This window comes from Rhinolophus sinicus, chromosome 9 (genome assembly GCF_057876585.1).
Source record: "Rhinolophus sinicus isolate RSI-liver-muscle chromosome 9, RSI-T2T, whole genome shotgun sequence".
Lineage (NCBI taxonomy): Eukaryota > Metazoa > Chordata > Mammalia > Chiroptera > Rhinolophidae > Rhinolophus > Rhinolophus sinicus.
The window spans coordinates 37860283-37876790 of NC_142509.1; the positions used below are offsets into that span (position 1 = coordinate 37860283).

At 47.2% G+C, this 16508-nt stretch overlaps 1 protein-coding gene across 4 annotated transcripts in view; it reads left to right on the forward strand.

Moving 5' to 3' along the window:
* Positions 1–16508, forward strand: part of TMEM132B (transmembrane protein 132B) — a 268754-nt gene that overhangs the window by 236200 nt on the left and 16046 nt on the right. The gene's annotated exons all lie outside the window — the stretch shown is intronic.

The following is a 16508-nucleotide window of genomic DNA, read 5'->3' on the forward strand; positions in this document are numbered from 1 at the left end:
TGATTTCCTTCCCTTCCTTTTTCTTATGGGACACTATGTCCTTACTTTCATCAATCTACAAGCCATCTTCTCAAGTGTTGCCAACTTCCTGTGCCAAAGAATATTACCCACTCAATGTTTTCTTTAAATGCCTCGCTTTTTCAAACTTAAATACTGATGTATGCTCTTATGAGACAGTATAGCCCCTGGGCTCGATGTCCTAGTTTTTTGTTAACACACATTAAAATGAATGACCACTAAGTTTAAAACCATGTGCATCCCTGTGCCACCTAACCTGGCTGTTCCCAGTGGGATACAGCTCACAGTTTGGGAAATCTGGCCACGGCACGTTTCTGCTAGTTCTCCCTTCTAAGTAGCTGGATTTATGACCCAGATTCAGCCAGGAACCAGCCCGTGGTTTTTTTCATGTTCTTTGCAGGGGTCTGTTTGAATCGCCAAGTGTAGCGTCTTGTCTATTTTTTGTGGCAGACCAGTTGGCAGTTTCCTTTTGCAGCAGAGACCTCGGGGAGGCAGGACTTAAATCTTTAGAGCCATCTTTCTCCCTTTCAGTTGCTAAGAGAGCCCCCAGGTTCTAGGTGTTCATTCATTTAGATAAATACAGGCGTCTGGGAGCCCTGTTGGTCCTCACGTTCCACTGGCTCTGGTTTAGAGGTTAAAGGAAACTTGGTCTCAGCCCTTGTGTTTCACAGCAGAGCCGGTTGGGTTTTCCCTGTGGAGGGAAGATCTGAGAGGGGTTGATTTCTCCTTCTTGTGACCTGTAAGGGGCTGTCTGTGCTTCAAGCCAGAGGTAGGTTTGATAAAGCGGAATTGATGTGTTTGTGAGGCCTAATTGAAAAACCAAATCAATCCTTAGGAAACCCAGATTGGGCTCCAGTTGAGTGCCGGGCGTGGAGCGCTAACGCCTCTGGAGACAGAATGTGGACCAGCTGCAAAGTCCTCCCAGCCTCGCCTTGCGCTCCACGGGCAGGTTTGAGTAAACAAATCGAACCCCTTCCATCCTCCGTTTAGAAAGCTCTGAGCCCAGTCACACAAGGTCCTGTGCCCGCCCTGGCTTTTGACACGCACGTGTTTTCTGTCCCCGGGCCATTCCAGAAGGGAGACACTGGTGGCGGCACCTGGAGACGGTGTCTGTGTGATTATGTCGCCATGGGCGCTCACTGAGGGCGCCCTCTGTGGTTCCCTGAGGCTGCTGTGGGTCCCCACTCTCCTGTCCTGGAGACAGACCTCTGCCCCACAGAGGCAAGTCCGAGGTCAGGGGTCCCCTTATTGCCTTGTACTTGGCTTTCTCCTCTTCATAGAAATGGACTAAAAAATATCCTCTGCCCAGCCAGATGAATTGCTTCGGAAGACGGTTTTTTTCTCAACTGTCACTTTTGTGGCCTCATGAAGATGAGGCTCTCCTGGCACACGATGGCCTGCTCTTCCGAAGAACGAGCCGGAGTGGGCAGCTCGCCAAGCCCAGCGCTGCTGTGAGCCTTCCTAGGGCAGCCCAGGCCCTGTCGCCAATCCTCGGGCCTGGGTCCATTGAGGGGGACTCATTAATTGGCTGGGCAGCATTTGTCATGGCTTTAGTGTGTGTATTTGTCATCAGTTTTGCTGCAATGCTAAGATGCACCATGTTGCCCCAGAGTTGGGTACTGGCCTCACCTGGGTGTCACCCGGGGCCGTCCCCAAACACGTGGCACCGGCATCAGCGCCGCAGGGAGAGACCCCCTCAATCTGTGGGGTTGTCACTCCGGCACTTTTTCGCCTTGCAGAAAACACTGTGTGATTCCCCAGGGAGAACCTGCAGGCTTCATCAGGGAGCTTCGTGCGTCGGGAATTCTGAGATTTAGGCAACAGAGGAAGTATGGCTTTAGGAAGATGTGAACTGTGGTGGCGTACACACGGACTGGCTTCTTTTAATTTTGACTTGGGATTGTCTGACGTTCGGGGGGAAGCACCGGAGAACATCAATGCTTGTGAAAGGCTGGAACCGTGGCCTAGTCTGGAAGGACTGGGAGGGGTCCACATCACGTTTCAAGTTGACAGCCACTTACTTCTCTGTTAAAAAAACACACATAAGTAGAGGCTACATCTTAATAGTGTGTGTGTGTGTGTGTGTGTGTGTGTAATTTATTGCCATCCTGTACAAAGTGGCAAATTCACATAGAAATCTGGATTTGCAGCTTCTTATGAAAATCACAAGGTCAAGTGGCCCTGGGCCCACGTTGCTTCCTGTGCCCCCCTACCCCTCCTGGAGGTCACTAGAGGCCACCGCTGAGCACAAGGCTTGTGACCCTGGTCACCACAGACTCCCTCACTCCCTCTCGTCTCGCACACGCAGGCTGAGGGGCATTTGCATTTCTCATCACACTTGTGCTGCTGGTTTTCTGATAGCAGATTTCAGAGAAAAGAGATATTTTTTGTATCCTGGTCAATATGAAAAATAAGCTACAGATGACACAGATCTCACTCTGTCACTCTGGTGGAGAATTCTGTGTCTTTCTAGGCCATTAGAGGAACACAGGAAATTGGATCGTGTCCTGTCAAAAGATGTCTGGGGACCTGAGGGCCCTTGAAATCAAATCACAGGAGAAATGATTAAAGGGAGTGTGAGTGTTTGGCCTGGCGATGAGAAGGAGAGCTTCAGGGGCAGGTCAAGAGGGAGACATGACAGCTCTTTTGAAGTCTTTCAAGGACCATCCTGAGGAAGACAGAGTAGATTTGTGCTTTTTAGATTCCAACCATGGACGTTAAAAGAGAAGCAACCTCACTCGGCACTGGAAAGAAAAGGAATGCAGAGGTTAGGAGCCCTTTGGGTAACTTTCAGACCGAGGACGTGGACTCAAATCCTGGCTCCACCTTCCTCCTCGGTGACCTTGGCCAATCCCTTAACATCTCTGAGCCCAGGGTCCTTATCTGTCAAATGAGATAACAGTGACGCAGTGGAGAGGTACCTTTCGTAGACATTTGTTCTAAATTCAGTGTGGGAGGCAGAACTTACACCAATCAAAGTAATCCTTGGAAACCCTTTGGAGAATTCCTGTGTTCAAAAGTTCAAAGGACAGTTGATATTAAAAAAAAAAAAAAAAATTCTCCTTGCATTTGAGCTGTGGCCAAATTTCCGGGGGCATTATAGGGCAAGATTTAGTTTTAAAGGGAATGTTGCATGTGTGTGTGTGTGTGTGTGGGGAATCTAGGGAAGTTAGATTTGGGGGGAGTTGAAGATGAGATACATTTCCCTCTTTCTTCTTCCTTTTTGTCTTCTAATGGAGGTGTTGTCGGGTGGGAGTCAGAAGTTATTCATGTGTATATAATTGAACTATTGTTTGTTAAATCTGTGTCTCATCAAAACCCCAACATGGTGCTTGAAACACTGATTAAATGAGCGTATATATCTAAAGGAAGTCACATGGTACTTGATCTGTGTGTAACATATCAATACATATTACATCTCTATCTGTGTATCTACATTAGTATATTTACTTATCAGCTTCCATATTCACATCTGTACTTTAATCTCTATGTGATTGTAAGGTCTATGCACAGTGTTGATGATTTTGTCGTGTTAACGCTCTGTCCCCAGCCCTAAGCAGGGTCTTAGGAACACAGTGGGGGCTCAATAAATATTTGTTGCCTATATTGCTAGTAACAAATGAATGAACAAACGAATGCTGGGGCTCCCCAGAGATGCAACAAGCAGCTGGGTTGCCTTGTCTGGATCGGAGCATTTCCAGCGACTTTCCTGTTGTTGGAAATGTTGATGGACGGGTGGGAGGTGCTTCGTCATCAGAGAGACCTGGTCCTGTGAGCCAAGCCTTCTTCTGTTCGCATGGGGAGGCTTGTATCCCACAAACACTTACTAAGCGTGTACATGTGCAGGGCGATGTATGAAGAGCTTTGGGCGCTGTAGAAGTGGAACACGTGTGAATTCTAACGCTAGGAGCTTACAGTGCAGCTAATGAGTATTATTAGGTAACATTTACAGAAAACTTACTAAGTGACAGGTGCTATTATAACAAGGACATTAGAAATATTGACTGGTTTCCTCTTCACAACAAATCTTTAAGGTAGATAACTACTATTCAAAGTTTACATGTAAGGAAGGGGCATAGAGACGGGTGAAATGACTCACTCCAGCAGCAAATGTAGGCTCAGGGGTCGCGCCAGGCAGGCTGGCTCCAGAGCTTCTGGTTGCACCTTTGGATTGTCGTTCTCTGAGGTTTTGTAGGCCTGGGGGAGGGGCATCTTATGAGCTTGTAGCAAAGGATTGTTCCCATCGCTTTCCCATCAGCGAGTGGTTGACAATGGACTTTTTCTGAATTTGCAGAAGACTTACATTTTCAGCCTCATCACCTGGGAGGCGTGGGTATTAGTTTCCTCTTGCTGCTATAACAACCATGAACTTAGTCACTTAATGCAACACACATTCATTCCCTTATAGGACAGGGGACGTGGGGAGACCAACGTGGGTCGGCGGGGCTGTGTTTCTTCTGGAAACTCTGGGAGAGACCCTGTTTCTTTGCCTTTTCCAGCTTCTGGAAGCCACTTGAATTTCTTGGCTGTGGCCCTTTCCTCCGTCTTCAAAGCCAGCAGTATAGCATCTTCAGCTCTCTCCCTCTGACCTCTGGTTCCATCATCACGTCCGTTTCTCTGATTCTGACCCCCTGCCTCCTTCTAACAAGGACCTTTGTGACTCAGCAGGCCACCTGGAGAAGCCAGGACAGAGCTTTCTCATCTTAGGACGCATGTCTCAGTTACATCTGCAGAGCCCTCTGCCATGTGCGTTAGTTCCCTAGGGCTGCTAATAAGTTACCATATACTCGGTGGCTTAAAACCACAGGCACGTACTCTCTCAAATATCTGAAGGCCAGCAGTCTGACGTCAGGGTGTCAGCAGGGCTCCACACCCTCCAGAAGCTCGCGGGGAGGCTCCTCCCTGCCCCCCCGCCAGCTCTTGGTGATCCCAGGCGCCCCTTGGCCTGTGGCCACATCCTCCAGTCTCTGCCTCTGTGTGCGTGTGGTCTCGCCCAGGTGTTTCTGTGTGGTCTTCTCCTATAGGGCACATGTCATTGGACATAGGGGCCACTCTAATTTGGAGAGATCTCATCTCAAGATCCTTAGCTTAATTAACATCTGCAAAGACCTTGTTTCCAAATGACACCACGTTCCCAGGTACCAGGGACTAGAACTTGGACATGTCACATGGGGCCACCGCATTGTGTCAGGTGATAGATTCGGAAGTTCCGGGGATGAGGACATTGACATCTTTGGTGGGGGGGCCTGAATGCTGCCCACCACAACAAATTTTCTTTTCTTTGCTGAGTTTCTTTAAAGGTCTTCGGAGGAAGGAAAAAAAAAATGCAATTCCCATGTCGTGCTTACAGTTTAATCTTTGAACGGCTCTCTTTCCAACCAAAGGATGGCCTCACGTTTCCGTGTGTTGGTTGCTGTATTGCTTGTCAATGAATTGTGGCCTCCAGAACCCAGAAGTTGTCCGTGCAGGGTCAGCAAGGGAGGACCCATGCACGCTTGGCGAGCAGGAAATGTCAGCTCCTGCTGACCCTGACGATGGTCCCCTCCAATGTTTGGCTGCAATAATTAAGTTTCCAGCCTTCCGGGATCCGCTGGACTTGCAATAATGCGACACTGAAGGGCTCCGAAAAGGACATTCACATCTCAGAGCCTTCTCTGCCCTGGGGAAGGACCTTGTTTCCAAACTTGATCTGCGAGGGGGGAGGGAAGGCAGTGGGTGTGCTTTCAGAACAAATACAAAGTTTTCTGCTGCTTGCTGAGCAGCGTGGGGGAGCCCATCCCTAAGCGGAGCCCAGTGTCACCTGCGGAGGGCACAGGCAGCTGTGATGGAGCAGTGGCATTTCCCAGGTTGTTGGCAGCCCCTGCAAAAGGCGGTGAGACCCAATTTTCCGTAAGTGGCTGGATTTCTAGAGCAGGTGGTGGAAGGCGGGTGTGTCTGGATCATGGTCAGGAGAGATGCACTTTGGAGCTGACCTCACTGAGCAAGAGAACGGGGTTGAACAGGTGTGGTGGGTGCTGGGACCGGCTGGGCCTGCGGTGAAATCCTGCTGTGAGGAGTTTTGTTTTGTTTTCTTTTTCTTTTGGTTGCAAGTAATAGAAACCCAAATCCAACCGTCTTAAGCCAAGAAAGGGGAGCTGTACTGGCTCGTGCATGGAAAGGAGCCATAACGACCCCGTGGACTCGGTTTCTCTCCTGCTCTGATTTCTGCCTTTCTCGGGGAGGCTCTGACATCTTTCCCGCGTCTGTGCTTGTGCCTCTGCCCAGCGTCCCTCCCACGGGTGCAGCCACCTCCCCCCAACCGGCCTGCACCCCTGCGGGTCCTCACCTCTGTGTTTCCAGCCCCTGTGTAGATACACGCATGAGGGACCCCGTGCATGTCGATGTGTTTTTCCTTGAGGGCAGGTTCCATGTCTGACTTATGTCCCTGTCCCCAGGGCCCCCTGGCATGAGCAGTATCAACGAAAGCACACAGGCCGCTGTGCCAGACTCTGTCTTGTTCGTTTCGGGTACATGACAGCATTGAACCCACACAACACCCATGAGGTCGGTGCAAGTGTTACCCCCTTTTACAGCTCTGGAAACTGAGGCACAAAAAGGCTTGAGTGGCTGTACTCGGTGGGTTTGGAATCAACACCAGTCCACCACGTGTCCAAATTCATTGTACCAAAAAGTGGACAAGCAGTTCCTTCCTGTTTCTTCTCTTGTTTAATGATGTGTTTCTGGAAATTTCGATTGTTATGTAAGATTTTTCACATTACATATTGCCAAGTCACCTCATGGAAAGCTCTGCAAACACGTTTGGCCCGGGGCTGCCGGTCTTCCCTGGGTCCTGTGTTGTGCCTGTAGGTGACGTGGGGTTGACGTTGTGAGGACCCCACAGGGGAGCAGGAGGACGTGGGGTCACAGATGTCTCTGCACTCACCTGCGTGAAAGCGTCCTGTCTGCTGTGGGCGCCACGGGCCTCCAGTGAAGCTCTCAGACTGCTCCCAACTTTATTAGGAAGGAGATGTACAAGATCCAGAGAGGTGTGAGGCCCTTTCTTTCCTTCTGAGCCATGCTCGGCAAACATCCCTACAGAGAAACTGTTATTGTACCTGTGGGCATGCATTTCCTTCCCTTCACCTGTCGCCAGGAGCCGGGAGCTGAGAATAAGTGTCAGGCAGAGTGGCTGTTACCCCCGCATTCTGTCCTCCTTTACGCCGGTGGTTTGGACTTTTATTGTTCCGTTCTCATTGGAGATGTGACATATGCTTCCTGTTGGCCGGAGCGTAGCTATTGCTGCATTGTCAACCTTTTGTTCCTGTCACCATCACTGTGATTTCGAGATGAATTAGATCTTTTGTTCATTTCTGCTTTTGCATCTCTAATTAAGAAGGAACGTTCTGGGATTGTTTCCACATAATGCGGAGAAATCTTGAAACGAGCCAGAGCAAACCGGCCAGCCTCCCAGCTCCCCTCACTCAGTAACCATCGCCCTGCGCTCCCTCCCTCCTCCCGGCAGCCCTTCGTGTGCCCTTCCCCGTATAGGCCCCGCTCAGGTCCAAGGCCGGGGGTGTGGGAATGTGTCTCGGGATCAGGCAGGGTCAGCGATGGCCCCGTGCCTGTGTCTCCTGGAAACACATGTACTTGGTGACCAGTAGTGGGAAGGGGACCCTCGCTGATGTTTCGGTGCCTGGTTCCCAGAGTAAACTCTGGCAGCTCTGACTGGCAGAACGTATCAGCTTCATATCCAAATTCACTGGTTTCCCGAAGCAACTCACATCATTTGAACAAACTGTAGAAGTGAACTGGATCACGTACGCGTGAGCACCGACGCACGCAGACGGTGCGTTCAGGCTGCCCTCACACTACGCTCTCCCTCCTCCACAGCTCGTAAGGTGTAACTGACATACAGCAAATTGCACATATTTAAGGAAGACAGATTTGATGTGCCAAGTTATGCATCACCGAAATCCAGATAATAAACATATGCTTAACCCCCAAACTTTCTTCAGGCCCCCTTGTAATCCCTCTCTCCTCTCCCTCGCCACTCACCCCCAGGCAAACACTTATCTCTGTGTCACTGAAGATTAATTTTCATTTCCTGGAGTTTTATATACATGGAATCATAGAAAGTGTGTTTTTGTCTAGCTTCTTGCACCCAGCATAATTAACTTTACCAGTAGTTCATAGTTTTTATTGACGCATAGTATTCCATTGTATGGACATACCACAGTTATCCATCTGTTGATGGACATTTGAGTTGCTCCTAATTTGGGGCTATTACAACTATTGCTGGTTTGAACATTCATGTAGGTTTTTGCCTGGATATGGGCTTTCATTTCTTTGGAGTAGAAAAGTTGGATTGTATGGTAAGTGTGTGTTTAACTTTATAAGAAACTGCTGAACTGTTTTACATTCATATTATATTATTTATATTATGTTATGTTACATTATGTTATATTAATTACATTACATTGTATTTAAGAATGTATAATGGACAGATTTTGAGAGTTCTAGTATCTACATGTCAACACTTGGTGTGATCAGTCTTTTTAATTTCAGCCATTATATTAGGTACGTACAAGTATGCCATTTGGGTTTTTTTTTTTTTTTGAGATAAAGATGACCTTTATTATTATTATTTTTTAAATTTATTGGGGTGACAATTGTTAGTAAAATTACATAGATTTCAGGTGTACAATCTGTATTACATCATCTATAAATCCCATTGTGTGTTCACCACCCAGAGTTAGTTCTCCTTCCATCACCATATATTTGATCCCCCTTACCCTCATCTCCCACCCCCCACCTCCCTTACTCTCTGGCCATTTGGTTTTAACTTGCATTCCCCTAAACATTAATGATTTTGAGCATCGTTTCGCATGATATTTCACATCTACAGACCTTTGGTGAAATGGCAGTTCAGATATTTTGTCCATTTTTAAAATTTGGTTGTTTGCTTTTAGCTATTGAGTTTTAAGAGTTCTTTTGGTTACACGTGCTTTATCAGTTAAGTGATTGAAAAATACTTTCTTCCAGCCTGTGGTATGTCCTTTCATGACCTGTAGGATTTTTTGAAGAGCGAATGCTTTTAATTTTGATGAAATCCAACATATCAATTTTTTTCTTATACAGATTATATTTTTACTGTTGTACATCAGAGATCATTGCCCAGTTCATATTTACAAAAACTTTCTCATACATTTTCTTCTAAAAGTTTTATAGTTTTAGCTCTTACATTTCGGTCTAGGATCCATTTTGGGTTAATTTTTTGTGTATTGTATGCGGTAAGTGTGTACATTCGTCTGTTTTGCATGTGGCTATCCAGTGAACCCAGCACAGTCTGTTGAAAACACTATTCTTTCCCCACTGAATTGTGTTAGCATCTTTTTCAAAAATCAGTTGACCATCAACGTGAGGTTTTAGTTATACATTCTCAGTTCTAGTCCAATGACCTCTACGTCTCTCCTTATTGCAGTTCATAGGGCAGGGTCACCAGCCTATGCTTGAGTCTCATCTTCCAGGGTTTTGATCACCACAGTTTTGCAGTGAGTTTTGTAATTTGGTGTGTGACTCTTCAAACTTTGTGATACTTTTTCATGATTGTTTTGACTATTCTGGGTCCCTTGACTTTCCATGTACATTTTACAATCAGCTTGTCAATTTCTGCCAAAATAGCAATGGAATTTGGGAATTTTTATAGGTATCGTGTTGAATCTGTGGATTTATTTGGGGAGTATTCCGTCTTACCAATGTTAAGTCTTCCAATCATGACCATGGGATGTGTTTGCACTTATACGGTCTTCTTTAATTTCTTTCGATAATGATTTAAGTTTGGCAGTTCTTTTGTTAACTTTGTCCCTGTATTCACCTTCTTCTTTTTGGTGTTGTTTCAGATGGAGTTTGTTACTTAATTTCATTTTCAGATTGTTCACTGTTAGTGTTTAGACATACCATTGGTTTTTGCTTATTGATCTTGTGCCCTCTAACTTTGCTGGACTCGTTTATTAGTTGTAACAGTTGTGTTTGTTTTGTGTGTTTTTTCTTAGTGGATTCCCTAGGATTTGTTATATATGAGATGGTGTCATCTGCAGAGAGGAACCATGTACTTCTTCTTTTCCAGTCTGGATGTCTCATTTCCTTTTCTTGCTGAGTTGCCCTAGAATCTCCAGTAAAATGTTGAGTAGAAGTAGTGAAAAGGGACATCTTTGTCTCAGCTGATCCTAGAGGGAAGGCATCACTTTTTGTCCATTAAGCATAATGTCAGCAGTGTTTTCTCAATCTGCCTTTTTCCATGTTGCAGAATTTCCCTTCTGTTCCTCATTTGTTGAGTATTTAGCATGACAGGGTGGTGGGTTTTGTCAAATGCTTTGTGTGTGTGTCTATTGAGGTGGTCATGCAGTTTTTGCGCTTTCTTCTGTTGATAATGGTGTGAAAAGGCTATTTCTATAGAAAAATAGTTTTGAAATATTTTGAAACTCTCCATGTTTGACAGATTGGGAGATATTGCATTCTGAGCCCCCCCTCTTTGGTTTTCATTTTTTTGTTGAAATCTAGGTTTGTAAATTCATGCTACTTGTTCCTCAGATGAGTTCCAAAGATGGCGGAGAAAGGGACATCAGCTTTCCCCACCTTTACTCTGTGATCATCTGCAAATTGACTTATTTTAAGCGTATCCTTGTTACCAGAGAACAGACCCTTCTCGGCGTGATGTCCAGGTTCTTGGTTTCCCGAACAAAGAAGTGAGTGGGTCACCAAAAGGCAGTGGTGAAAGAGCAGTTTATTAGAAGCAAAAGTACACTCCAAAAGGTAGGAGTGGGCCCAAGCAATGGCCTGGCTCAAAAGGTGCTGACTGGTGAGGACTTGGAGTTTTTAATCTTCTTTTCTCCAGAGTGGTCTACTCCTCTCTAGGGGTGGGACCACTTGATTGGCACCTGTGATTGACAAGAGGTTATGACCTCTAAACTGCGCATGTTCCTTCCCAGAATCCAGTCTGTTATAATGATATGAATGAACTTCCGGGCATATGTTATAATGATGGTATAATGAGGCTAAGGTGAGGTGAAGGTCGTTGTGGCCTTTACTGTGCAGGTGTGAGTGACCAGTATAACCTAGTCAGGTATTTTGTATCCTCTAGCTTCCTCATAGTAGTTGGTGGTTATAGTAAGGGAAAGGTTTGGGCGGAGAAGGGAGGTCTTCTGGGCGGTCACTCTCCATAGGTCATGTTGGACATGCAGGAATGTTACCTGACATGTTCGGGCATCTTGGAGACACAATTCCTCTCTCTAACTGCCGGCCTTATTTCCCCCTGAGAGGCATGATCCCCATAAAATCTCTATTGGAAGTTGAGGGACAGGAGGTCTCTTATTCTGTATCTGCTTCCTGCTTGATATGGTCATTGTCCCTACCTATTAGGGGTTCACGGAGCTCTCGCCCTGTCTGATCTTAGATGAGGGGAAGGGGTCTTGGGATCCATCTGGAAGATGGTGTTGACCTCTTTGGATGGCATGTTCTGGAAGTCTTGCTGGGGCATCATTTTTATTCCATCAGCCCCTAGATGAGAAGAGATAGATTGTGGTTAAACAGAGTTAAAAGTGTTGGCCCAAGAAGCAGGACCCAAAGCCATGATGCAAGGTGGCTGTGTGATGGAAAGGCTGTTTAGCTTCATGGAGCCTGTGGCCTTTCTCTCTGGTTTAACCAGGCATTCAGGTGGTTGTTTACCCAGGAGCTGGGCCCAGAATGGCCTCAAGCAGGGAGCAGGGGACTTTCTGTGATTCAGGCTAGAAACAATCTTCTGTTTAAGATAAAAAAGTTGATTCAAGAGGTGATTAAGATCAGAAACGAGGGAAAAGGAGACTTAAAATTCCTGTAGTGTGTGTGTGGGGGGCTCTCCCTTGTCGTCCGGAGATTATCTTCCAATGATAACATGTCCTCTTTTCCTCTGAAGCCTTTTAGATGTCTAGAGAGAAATTCACTCGTGTTGGGAGCTAGTGGACCTACATGCCACAATGAAGACGGGCAGAGATGAGAGAAGCCCTCTGAGATTCTCACGTTTCCCCCCAGATTTGCAGGGAATTTAGCTTAAGCAATTTATTCATGCTTTATTAAAGGCCCACATGGTCTTTCAGACAGTAATGCTGTCTTTTGCAGCTTGTGGAAATATAAATTCTGTCTCAGCTGGAAATAGTGGAGAAAGATTTCTTGGAGAGTGGACACAGTGGAATACACAGTCAGTTGTCTGCTAAACAAATGGGCTCTTATCTCTTGCATTCCATTTTCAAGAGGGATGGGCTTCCAGCAGGAAAAGGCCATTTCTCGTCATTAGTCCTTCTTTATTGATTACATCTTCTCAACGGCTCTTGGATTAATTTTCCATCGAAACATTTAAGGTTTAACTTGAAACACTAAAAGAAAACCTCAGATTTCAAAGTGCTTCTTTGGACTTCTCTTCCTCCCTGCGGTGTTGTTCTTCCTCCTGGTAGCCCCCTCTCTGAAACGTGGTATTTTTCGTTGGTTTGGTTTTTTGACCACTTCCAAAGCCCAGTTTAACAAGCTCTTTTTAAAAATTCAAGGCCTCAGCCCCAAGCGATTGCCCTAACAAAGTTATCTTTTAACGCTCTGGACAACTGAGCACTTCCAATCATCAAAGATTTCAGCCGTGCCAGTCCCCACGGTATACGTTCCGAAGAGCAGAGAGATAAATATGTCAACAAGTTCCTGACATCCTTTGTTTTGAACGCTTAATAAATATTTGGCTCACGCACTGATTCTTTTCCAATGAACACAGTTATGTGAGAGCAGGAGCCAGCCCTGGGCTGAGACCGGCTGTGTGTCCGACGCCACTGCTGGCGTCTCCATGTGCCTTTCTTGGCAGCCTCCTTGGGTGACAGGAACAGTCCTGAGAATCTTGCAGGATCTCCCAGCTCTGAAGGGGTTTTGCTCAAGCACCCGGGGCAAAAGAATTCTGGTTTCATCAATGTGATATAAATAAGCAGGGCACCACTGCCTAACGTGTGCCTGTGCAGACATCACTAGTCAATCCCTGCACCCCTTTCCTGCTGGAGCCCAGATTCCTTCTCAAGACAGAGCTCCCCTGAGCAGTCACTGTGATTTGTGGTGGCAAATGAGACCGACCTGTTTTCTATTGCTGGTAGATTCTGGGGACTAGGAAAAGTTTTAGTAAGGATTGAAGAGTATGATGCTAATGAGGGCATGATATGGACCTCAAAATTTGATATATTGTAGGGAAAAAACACCCAAAACAAAACACATCCATGTGGTTGCACTGGTATCATACCCTACAGATCAGGACGGCCTTAGGCCAGAGGTTGTGAAATGACGGGCCTTGGTGCGGGTACAGACTCCCAGATGCGCTGTGTTTGGCCAGAAAAGTACTTTAAAATACATATACTTAGATAACCAACATCCAAAACTTAGTTGACTCACCCAAACTGGGTTTCCCGTTCTCTTGCAAAGGCACCAGATCTCAGACACAGTCCCAGCATCCCTGCATAGCTGTGGCGGGCTCAGGTGAGTGGCACCCGTCCCTTTCAGCAGCTGTCCCCTTTGAGCGTGCTTTGGGGAGCCTCCTTCAAGTTTACCATAGTCCCCAACTTGCCTGTCATTCGCAGCAGACCCACCTTCTTAGTTCATGTCACCTCCCTGGATGTGAAGGGGTTTGATTGTTGAGTAACCTCCGACCGGCACCTCCTGAGGCTCTGCCCAGGCCAGTCGAATAGGATATGGGTGAATTGTATGGTGAACTGGATTCCATTATACATGTATCAGATACATTAGCTGTCATAGGTGAGAAGGAGTAGAACAATGTATGAGATGCAATTGTTTTCATTTGTTGCTAACGTAAGTAGAGATTGTTACAGAGCAGAGTCATTTACTGGAATAACCACTGTACTTTCACCACGGGGGCCACTTCGCAGGCTGCTCAGACCAGATTTTACATTCAGGACTCTCCTTAGCCCATGCCACACAGACAAGGACGGAGAGTCGATGGAGGGTGCAGTCTGGGGGCTGCCGCGCTGCAGAAGCGTGGCTGTGTGTGAAGCCTGCCTCTGTGCAGCACAGCCTGGCCGGACCCGGGGTGCTGGTGTCTGCAAATCTTCCCTGAGAGCACGGGTGACGTCCAGCCCTCTCCAGGCAGCAGTGAGCAAATCTTGGTTCTGCCAGGTCTTCTCAACTCGGGCCTTTCAATGCCCTTCTTGTTTTCATTCTGACTTGGGAGCAGAGGGTGGTGGGGCCATCCACTGTATTTACTTTTCCCTTTGCCTGGATAACTCATGAAGCTTCTGGTTTTGTAACTGGAGTGCACAATTCACAGCATTCTGTTATAGAAAAATTTCTTTCCAAAAAGAAATTTCCACAAGTATTTTCAACGTGTTTGGAAAACACAAACCCTGTAGATCTCTCTTTCCCCTGAGAATATGCTTATCCTGCTCAAACACCTGTTTTTCTTTTGTGTGACTAATTTCTGTGTGATGTCCAAACACCTGAGCTTGGCCCTGGGATCTGTGCCAGTGGATGGTAATTGGCAGCACCCTCTCCCAGGATCAGGGTCTGTGGGCAGAGCTGGTGCAGGAAGTCAGGTTGCCCATGTGCTGGGCTCTCCCCACATACACAACTCATCCTGGAGGGGGCGCTAGTGGTGAACCCCAAGTGTGTGGGTCTCCTCCTAAGCTAACCAGTGCTGGTGACATTTTTAAAATCCCCCAAGTCAAGGGATGAAATCTGAAATGAAAACATCCCACAGACAAGCACACACCAACCTTCACACCAAATCATCATTTTGGGCCTAATATGCCAGTGTCGTTTTGTTAAGGGGTGAAATTTCAGGAGCATTTGTCTGTAAGCGTAGAATCAAGCCTTATCAAATGTGGATGGGACGGACATTTCTCTCCTAGTAGAAGAAGGGCAGACCAGCATCTTACCATGTCTCCCTAGAGGTGGCCCAACAAGCCGTACATGGGCCTTGTCTGCACTCGTGCCATTGAATGAGGGGACATGAGGTCTGGTGGGAGAGGGTGTCCCTGGGTCCTGTGGTGAAGATGTCTGCAGTTTCAAATTCAGGAGAGTGGCAGCCCCTTCCTGTAGTTCAGGTGGACTGAAGGCAGCCAGGGACGCCTGGCCATCCTGTCAGCAGTGTGCAAACCTCAGGGTTTCACCCATCACTGTATTTGACAGTGTCTTGTACGTGAGTGGGGACTCTTAGATTTGCCTTGTGTCCTCTGAGCCCCGCCCAGGCCCCACTGCCTGTCACCACTGGCCCTTTAAGACTGGCTCTTGTGCTCCATGTGACAATATCTGAGGCCTCTTTCAGTGCCAGGACTCGAAGATTCTGTAACGAAGCGTGTGTTGAGGATGAGATGGGAAGGGGAAGGGCAGCGGTCTCCCTGCTGGCCACACTGGCCCCGAGATAGGCCCTCGCTGGGAGGCCTGGACAGTCAGTGAGTGATGGGAGGCAGGCCCTGGGCTGACTGTTTCCGTGACACGAGGACATGAAACATCCCAGCCGTGTTCCAACTGTGGGAGCCAGACCGACCTGTGTGACCAAGAATTGGTAACAGTGAATGAAGCTGAGTGCAAAGCATGAAGATCAGAGCTTGCAAGGCTGAATTAGGGTCCCCTTAGGGGAGTGGGAGCTTGCAATGACCTTCAGTGTTGGTGAGGGGCGATGGGTAGGGGGCTCTTAAGACCTGTCAGCTACTGGGTGTTGTTTTTGAGGAGACCACCTCATCTCTCCTGTACCCAGCACATCCTTGTACGTCTACCGTGTACCATGCCCACGTGACCCTGGGCTGCAGAAGGTGTGAGAAGGCAACATGCTTGTCCTCACATGCCTCGCCTTCTAGGAGGGCGGAGAGGTCAGTGTTAATACAGGAAGTCAGCCCTGGGCGCCTTGCACACCCACTGGCCCGTACGTGGCCTTGGCAAGTCAGTACACACTTGCACATACATTCTTGTTACCAGCTCATGTAGCACCAGTGGTTGCTGCCCCAGGGAAGCAAGTGCTTCACTTCTGTTTCCCCTGCAGGCATGTGTCTTTCTCCAGATTCCAGTTACTTTTTTGCTCTGCAGCCAAGTTCTCTTTGGAGTTTAAGGAAAGTTTTTAATTTGCAGTGTGGTGAGGGAGGGAGAAAGGCTCGCTTCAGCTCTCTGCTTCTCTGAGTTGAAGCTGGCTGACCTGATTTGGTCTCTGATTTTTATCAAGTAGAGACTAACCCAGACCCCTTATTTTAAGAACACTTTAAGTGAAAACTAGGAATGAACTGGACCTAGAGAGGGGATCAGTGGTGACTGCAGCTATTATTAGGCTCCCCCTGAAAAAACAAAACAAAAACAAAACAGGACAGTGCTGGGTCAGAACACATAGCCTGGAACATCTGGCACCAGCCAGGTGACCTAGCTGAGCCTTCGTTTCCACATCTGTAAAACAGGATGAATAACTTTCCCACAATACTCAAGGGCAGTTTTCAAATTAAGGGCCAATTTTTATG